General features: G+C 44.2%; 1 long non-coding RNA gene across 1 annotated transcript; it reads right to left on the reverse strand.

Moving 5' to 3' along the window:
* Positions 1–206: 206 nt before the first annotated feature.
* Positions 207–814, reverse strand: LOC112486892 (uncharacterized). Its single transcript, XR_003049458.1, has 2 exons — positions 685–814; positions 207–587 (listed from the first exon to the last, which is right to left on the reverse strand). It is a non-coding gene; the product is annotated as an uncharacterized LOC112486892 (long non-coding RNA).
* Positions 815–8,901: the final 8,087 nt, after the last annotated feature.

Below are 8,901 nucleotides of genomic sequence, written 5' to 3' on the forward strand. Positions count from 1 at the left end.
CTAATGAATGACTCTCTGTAGTCTCAGCTGCTGGACACAGGTAGAATCTTAATGTGAACTGGTGTTGAATCAGACCGCAATGTTCTACAAACCGATTCAAAATTTATACACCGCGCTCCGATGGAGAAACTTCCCCCCGGGGCAGGTTAACTGCCACCGCAGAAACAACCTCGTTCCTTCACACTTGACACGTTTTCTGTGCTGTATTTTTTATTTTTCAACAAAACATGAATGAAATTCACTGGTGAGGCTTTTACTCTGAAAATCCCCTCGTCTGTATGGTGCCCGTATCTTCATCTGATGTAAAAATGAAGTCATCAGCTCACGGAGACCCAGCAGCCTCCATCAGGATAATCATCAAAGTGTTGCCTTTAAAACGTACAATTGAAGACATTAAAGCTTCTCATTAACCTTCCTGAAACCACTGCTGCCCCCTCCTGGGAGATGAAGACTTTTTCACAGACTACTAACCTTCTTTAATCCTACGCTGGGAACTGTTAGCTTCAGTGTTCCTGTGAGTCAGGATGTCAGCATCACACTGCTGGGAATGACTTGACATGGCATGTGATGGCCATCAAAGGATGAACCTGGGAGAGAGGGGGAGGAAAGGGAAAGGAAGGGGAAAGTCGTTTAGAAAGAGAAGGGAACATAATTTAAAATTTTTTAAAATTTATTTAGCGTTACCGTGGGAAACCGGTGGATGTAGACGGCCAGGAAAAAGACAAAAACAACAGTAGAATAAGGTCTTTGATCAGTGACCACTTTGGTCATCTCCAAACTGTTGTTGTTGTTGTTGTTGTTGTTTTCCATGTTGTTTTGAATGTTCAAAAGAATCGAGTTGTTGGAAACAAGCAGTAGATGATGGATGGATGGATGGATGGATGGATGGATGGATTTAGACAGCCATCCCGTTGGTCATTGATGTGTAGCAGGACGTAGTGTTGCGTGAAAACGTCAGAGTGAAACCACATAAACACTCTGAGATACTTCACATTCTTTACTTGAACCCAGATATTATTATTATTATTATTATTATTCAAGCCGACCACAGGTTATCGTTGTAATCAGTGCAGTCGTCTGTGACGTCTGCTCGCCCTATCATTTCCTCGTGACCCACTGCTGGAGGCCAATCGGCTCAGTCAACTCTCCGAGTGGAATCCTGTCACCGTGAGAGAGACGTCGGATCTGGGATCGATAGAGCCGTCGGTGATGACCGCTCACTCCGATCGGAATCCATACGTGACGTTCCGAGGCGGTGGAGTGTTTCTGCGGCTGATAAATGTTTTTCAGATGACCGTGACGAGGGTGCGATGACATTTCCATAATTGCCTCAGGGTCGTTTGGAGCTTGTACGGTCAGACAGGTGTGCGGAGGAGGTGCGGAGTGCACGCCATTATCTGGCCGCCTGTCACACTGATGACCATTAGCACTTGTACTGGCTGAGAGTCACCTCTATTAGCCCCAAGACCAGCTCAGAGAACCTGTGACCTCTGAAGGTCTGGAGGAATTAACAAGTCGGTTGAAGATGAATAATATCTGTGGATGAATTTTCTGAGCTTTGACGTAAAACGCCGTGAAACTTCTGATCAGATAAACAACAGGAGGTGAGGAGTTCCAGCAGTCGGCAGTTTGTACCGAGGGTGTAAACACGTTTGGATTCATCTGCAGATCCAGGGAGAGGGAGTGATGTGTGAGTCAGGGGAGGGAGATTTGCATAATTATTGATGATTGTCTCTCTCTCTCTCTCTCTCTCTCTCCTCCCCCTCAGTGAGGAGACACCCGTCTGTCTGTTTGGATCTGACGACACCTGGATGACATATGTGCACAATTATTGTTGTTTTCCTAACAGCGGGGCTGAGCTGCGTGACTTCCCGCCTCATATTGATGTTGACATGTCAATGTTCTTTACAACGTCACTCAGCCGTGTCCTACAGGCCGCAGCTTTTCAAACACCGTTAGTCGAAACAAACTGAACGCATCGATTTGACCGCTGTTTAATCTGAGCTGTTGCTGTTGAACAGAATTTTGATGAATTACAATCACGATTAATCACAATTAATCGTGATTGTAATTCATCAAAATTCTAAATCCAGATGACGCATTTGTGAATATGACAAAAGACAAATTGACTGTGTTGCTGTTACAGTAAGGTAAATCACAGCGGTTCAATGTTTGTGTTTCATTTGTGACTAAATTCAAATGATGGAAATTTTAATTGGTGTATTTTAATTTTTAGCTTCAGATGGTGATGACAAACGTGGGCTCTGACTGATTTGGTTTCAGCCTCTTGTGTTGAGACTGTTAGAATGTCACCGTGTCTCAGCAGCCGGAGCGCCGTCCTCTCAGACGTGTCTAATTGAGAGATGCTTCCTGTCCTGAAGGTCCGTTCATTTCCCCCGTGTTGTGTCGACAAACCGCCTTCACCCGGCGTGCGTTGATCTTCGCGGCTGACTGTTTACTTGTTGTTGTTGTTTGTTCTACGATGACAGCGCTTATTAGTAAGAGTAACGCCCACTGCTGCGGCGCCACCTTGGTGTGTCTGAATGATTATCGGCGTCGCCGTGCGGCACCAGCTGATTGGCCGTGTTTGACGGAGCGTGTGTCACCTCTGTAACTCATCACACCCACACACGTCGCCTCTCATCCCCTGAGCTGAAATGCCAAGGAGTTCATGTAAACATAAAAAATAAATGTTATAAAATTATATCAATAACTATATCAAGTTAAAAATGTAAAATGTGGCATAAATTGAATGTTTTTCATCCTTAGCAGTTGGCGCTGATTTTATCTTTTTTCTTTTTTTTTTGTCATAACCACTTCAGATTCCTCAGAAATGTAGTATAAACAATTGAATTAGCATCAGAAGGTTGAAATGCTAACTGCTAACCAGCTGGGCTGATGACTAATGACAAAATGATTCATTTCATTCTCACAGAACACAGTTCTCTCAGCTGGTACCTGCTGAGATGCTCCTGTTGTCAACAAGATTCTATTTTCATCTATTTTCAGCTGCAGTGTTCCATTTTTTTGTTTTTGTTTTTCTCGTCTCTTCACGTCGTCTTTATTCTGTCAAACTGCCTGGAGCTCAGATATTTATCATATTTGTTCTATATCTCCACAAGACTCTCGTCTAAATGTATTTTTAATTATTTTCCTAAGAAAATATGGAAAAGAACCTTTTTATTGACAACAATGTCCTGATCTTTTTAACAGCCTGTGGTTAAAAACCCCCGTGTGATCAACACTCGGTGCTGGGGACGAAGCCGTGACGCCACTGTGAGTGGAGAGTGGAGAGTGGGGAAAAGAAGGAGCAAATTGTTGCAGCTTTGAGTGGTTCCTTCACTGTTCCCTCAGAATGTATAGTTCCAAAGAGGGAGTAAAAGGAGGAGCAGGTGGATGGAAGTGTTCCAGGAAGTGGTCCAAGTATCAGGAGGCGTCGCCCGTTTGTCGGAGGAGAGTCTTGATGTAGACCGTGACGTAGGCTGTGCAGCTCGAGTGAGCCCTGAGTCAGTGAGAGGACAAATGTCAGCAGTCGAAAGGTTACAGAAAATTATTATTATTCATTTCCTCTCACACTCCTGGTGGGTTTGTTTTGACCTGGAGGAGTCACATGTTGCTTCAGGTGGTTTGTCATTTCTTCTTTCTCAGTTTAACCTTCTCTGCAGGCCCAGTTTTGTAGATAGAATTATTGTTAAAACTGTAATACCTACAAAACTGATCTACTGGTCAAACGAGGAACTACATTCACAAACCAGTGCAAAACAGTTGCTCTCTTAACATTTTAACGTCAGGGTTTTTTTTGTTCAGCATGGCAACATGAAAGCCATCAAAGAGCAGTTTTTTTTTGTTTTGGCAACATGAAAGCCATCAAAGAGCAGCGACCATTGAGTGAATTCTGCTGGGGACATGTTCAGAATCTTGATCAAGGGGGAGATCCTTCAGATCCCTGAGGAACCTCAGGAACATCTCTGATAACATCACTAATAATGTGTTCCAGATTTATCTTCGACTCCAGACTCACTGACCATCAGATACAGCCACAACAAACGAACTCCGATGGTTCAATAGAGATTTAAAAAAACAAACAAACAAAAAAAAAACACATGACAACTGCACATCTTTCCTTCAACAACAATTAGCCGCTGCAGCTGCTAAGACTGCTCTTCTGACTGGAACGGATCGAAACGTCCTCCATTAGCATTGGAAAGAAAATTGAAAACAAGTCTGAGGAAATAATTTCTGCCTCCAGCAAATGAACTTTTCAGGAATCTATATCCTGGTTGGAAATTCATCTATTTCTGTCGTGTCTTTGTCTCCAGCAGGAGCATGATGGGAGATTCAGAAGAGGGCGAGGATGAAGAGAGGTCAGCAGACACTTCTTCAACAACGTCAGGGCTTCTTCAGGAGGTCACCTGGTGAAGAGTCCCTCACACACGGAGGAGCAGCAGCAGGAGGAGGAGGAGGTGATGGATGTTAAACTGCTGCAGGTGTGTTCAATACATTCTCTTTCATTTACAGTTGAAAAATCCAGTTTCATTTCCTCACAGAGCTGCAGAAATGAAGCAGATGTTTGCGGTCTGACCGAATCAAAGTCCGACTTTAATTAACCCGTTAACGAAAGCCTTCAGTTGAAGTGCTCTCATCAGGGATGAATCAAAAAATCCACACACACTGCAGGGTCATCTGTCAGTCTGGACCACAGGGCAGTTTTTTAATCTCACCTAAAAACATATTTTTAATTTGAACTTGTTTTTAAAATCTCAGATCTGTTCAAACTCTGAACCACTGCCTTTTTTTCTCACTGATGTTTGAACGTAAATGGCAACGGTAAAATTCAGGGTTTGAACCGACAACAGTCCGTCTGAAGGGGCAGCAGAGACCTGTGACCTTTGACCTCACAGTAGAAGACAGTAACGCTACGGGGTTGATCTCAAACGTCGGTTCCCGCTCTGCTCGAAGGTCGTGTTTAATGCCCCGTGAAGGACCTTCAACCACATGAAAGAACTCTTTCATGTGTCGGCGCCCTCTGATGCGTCGGCCGCCTCTGTGTCTCAGCGTGTCGTCGTCGTCACCGAAGCGCCCCCTGGTTAATTACGTGCCCAGCAGCAATTTACATGAGAGCCAGGACTGTAGAAGCTAAAGTGCTCAGTGCCGCGTGTCGGATTCATCCGACGTGTTTAGATCAGTACTGTGGGAGCAGCTGGCCTCTCGGAACACGACGTCGAGGGTCGGGGGGGGGGGTACCGAAAATAATCTAGAGTTGATTGAAATGAACTCAGCGCAAACTCTGAACGGCAATCATGTTTGAAGCAGCACCACAGAGAGAAGAAGAAGATGATGATGGTGGTGATGGTGATGAAGATTATGGTGATGATGGTGATGAAGAAGAAGATGATGGTGATGATGAAGATGATGATGATGATGGTGATGATGAAGATGATCCCACTGGACTCCTTTCTCCGTCTGTTACAGACCTGAACGTGTCAGAATCTTCAGGATAAATGTCAGCAGGAGACGTTTGTAAAAATCTCGTTTCCTTCCAGAGTCCCACGTGTGGGAGAATCCCAGGAGCCCTGGGCCTCCACGTTCTGTTGGTGCATCAAAGATGGATGAGCCTTTTCTTCTTCCTCCTCCTGCTGCGGCTTCGCCTCCTACGACTCCTCTTCTCCTGGGACCAGCCTGCTGCTGCTCCAGGTACCGCAGCTGAAGTAAAAAAAAAAAAAAGAAGAGAAAAATATTCCTCTCATTAAATAAACATAACATTAGTAACGACGGCGTTATTTTCATTTTATTTTTTGTTCGGCTGCTTCGACTGACTGTTTCAAACAGTGGTTGCCTTTGAAGGCCCGGTCGTAACTATGTAGATGTAACTATTTTATAAAATATTAATGAATAAAAAAAAAGTTTCTGCAATACATTGATTTTTATTCAGGTTTTGTTTTATGTTACTGTGAAGAAAACACACACATATGGGTCAGTTTTTAAGCTCCGCGGGCCACACAGAATGACTTGGCGGGCCGCATTTGGCCCCCGGGCCTTAAGTTTGACACGTGGTTTGAAAAGTTTTTTTTCCCCTCAGTGTGTGTAAATGACAACATGTGAACTGACTGTGTTTCAGAGCAGCAGGAAGTGGATTGGATTTTGTTCAGCACCCTCTGGAGGTCGTGGTTTCACCTCAGAACCTCGAGGATCCAGAACCTCTTCCCACCGTCTCACCTCCGTGTGTTGGACCGGTGCGTCTCTGACGGTCTGAGACATTTTACGTCACCCTCAGACCTGGACTTCTTTAATTTTTTCTCCTTTTCCTCCTCTTCATTTCCCAGGTGGCTCCCTCCGTGAGCGAATCCAAACCAGAGTTCACCAGGAAGGAGTCATCAGTGGAAATGAGTCTCATGAAACCTCCCTCCCCCTCAGTGTGGCAGGAGGAGGTCTGATTGATCAACTTCATACGCACAGCTCCGACGGAGGATTATGAGAATGTAAGTGGGGGACGGAGGGGTGAGTAAGGGGGGGTCAGAGGCCAGAGACTGGACTCAAATTGGGTTTTGTGGAGTAGCCGCCCTGAGGCGACGCTGGGAAATGGCAAGAATTTTTTATCTGCTGCTGACTGAGAGCCCCAACACCTGAGAGCTCCAGAGCTTCTGACTCCAGGATCTTGTTGAAAATCTACCGTCGCCGTAAATTCACAGACTGTTTTTACTGAACTGAACTTAATGAAGATGCTGTTCTGGGTTCTTGTTCAGATGTGGCAGCGCCTGATAAAAATGCATGTTGCTCCCAGGCCGATGTATTCATTATAAGGTGGCAGCGGTTTTAAAAGCTGCAGCTTCAGGAGTCACGGTCTTTGAGCCCCTCCCTCCAGGGGTCAGCGCAGTTCTACCTTCTTTCTACTGTTCTTCACATCTTCCAACTTCGGCCCCGTCTCCTGACGTTCAGACGAGGCTTCTGTCCGCAAACAATACAGAGACTAGAAAAAAACAACTTTTTTGAAGATAACCCATCACCATCTTATTGGATCACCCAACATTTCTTCCGATTCTTTCTTTTTCTCTCTCTTTCAGTCTCAGCCTCGTATCCTCCTTACAAGGCGACAGCCGTGCATCATGACGTTGTGTTTGAACGTGAGGCTGTTTTTTTCGTGCATCATGACGTTGTGTTGTGTTTGAACGTGAGGCTGTTTTTTGTTTTTTCCATTACATTTCTAAACCAGAAACAGTGAGAGTTCCATGGAAGCGATCATAAACGTATACGCTGATGACGCACTCTTCTTCTTCTTCTTTGCGTTTTAATATCAAGGGCTTGGAGGGGTTTGCATTAAGCTGGGATGGGGGAGTTGGGGGGGGGGGGGGCAGAATAAGCACAGACTTGAGATATTGGTACAGCTCTCAGCTTTCATGATGGCAGTGTTTATCCTCCCTCTCTTGTAGCTCACATAACATTAGTGGCTTAGAAATCGCTTCAAGTTTAAACACATTTTATTAGATATATCCCAGACTGAATTAAAAAAAAAAAATCTAATCACTATCACTAACTAACTAACCCATTAATTGCCCGCTGCACATTCAGTGAGCGTTCTTCTAAGAACTGCCGTGAAACTCATGTCATTTCATTATTATTTTCAAGAACTCCAACGTAGAAATTAAGACTGTAAAATCCTAGGGAGAGGAAAAAAAAGTATGTTTTAAAATAAGTGAAAGGGAAGTGAGTTCACCGCCATGTTGGCTTTTTAAGAGAACCCCTTAAATGAGCCACAACGAACGGATCATTAAACCTGAGGCGTCTGACGATGAGCGGGCCGTAGATGATCGAGCAACGTTTCCCGTCTATTAGCTTTTAATGGAAAATATCTTCTCACATATAAGAACAGTTGGTGTCTCTACTCTCAGCTCTTCTGTTCAATAATGCACTCACAGATACATTCTGTTTTCCAGGCTGGTTCTTCAGTCTGCCCCCCTCCCCCCCCAGCCCCTCCTCTGTTGGACTACCTATTAGTGTATTGAACAGTGCTGGAACGCCACTCCTATTAATGCATGGGCCTAATAACGCCCCGTGGGCTTCAGTTCATCAGCCACACTGTTGATTAGACCCCGGTTCATAATGTTAGAGCAGAGAGAGAGAGAGAGAGTTCCCAGCCTATCGCTTACTCTCTCGGCCTGATGCAGCAGCAGCATCTTCAGCCTCAGCGTCTTTTTATCAAACGTAAAGTCAAATGAATATTCCTCCACCGGTTGCCTGTAGCATCGCTGTGATTTATCACATTAGCTTCTCTGACCGGGGAATTTTCTGCTCCATCACCGACAGACGCACTTTTAAAAGCAGAGGAAACGGAGCATGAATTATTCAGTGGGCCACATTATAAAAACATATTTATAATCCAGCCACGATGAACTGTGCTGCTTTTATTTCTGTGTTCTGACTCATGTGTTTCTGCTTCATGTTCCCTTTTTATCTGATGGACTGTAAATAAGAAAGGGAGTGTGTGTGTGTGTGTGTGTGTGTGTGTGTGCACGCACAAGTGAAAAACCCTGGGCAGAGACTGACAGGAACAGAACATCACGTCAGCACCAGTGAGTAGAGCTTTTATTTATCCATAATAAAGGTGACACAGACAAGATGGACTGATTAAAGACGGAGCGTTTAAATGATATACTATAATACTATATATATATATATATATATATATTACATTGTTGTACTGTTCCAAAGTAGAGATGATGAATTATTTGTTTTTCCTGAGGGAATAAAAATTAACTTTGTAAGCTACAAAAAAAAAAAAAAAAAAATCAGCTTTTGTGTATAGTCAATGGTTCCCAAAGTAGGGTGTGTTGGCTTGCAGAGCTCTTGTGTGTGTGTGTGTGTGTGTGTATCACAGTTCAGTAAGACATGTTTTGGGTGATTTTT

Source organism: Cynoglossus semilaevis, chromosome 3, assembly GCF_000523025.1.
Source record: "Cynoglossus semilaevis isolate Cse_v1.0 chromosome 3, Cse_v1.0, whole genome shotgun sequence".
In the NCBI taxonomy this organism is placed as follows: domain Eukaryota; kingdom Metazoa; phylum Chordata; class Actinopteri; order Pleuronectiformes; family Cynoglossidae; genus Cynoglossus; species Cynoglossus semilaevis.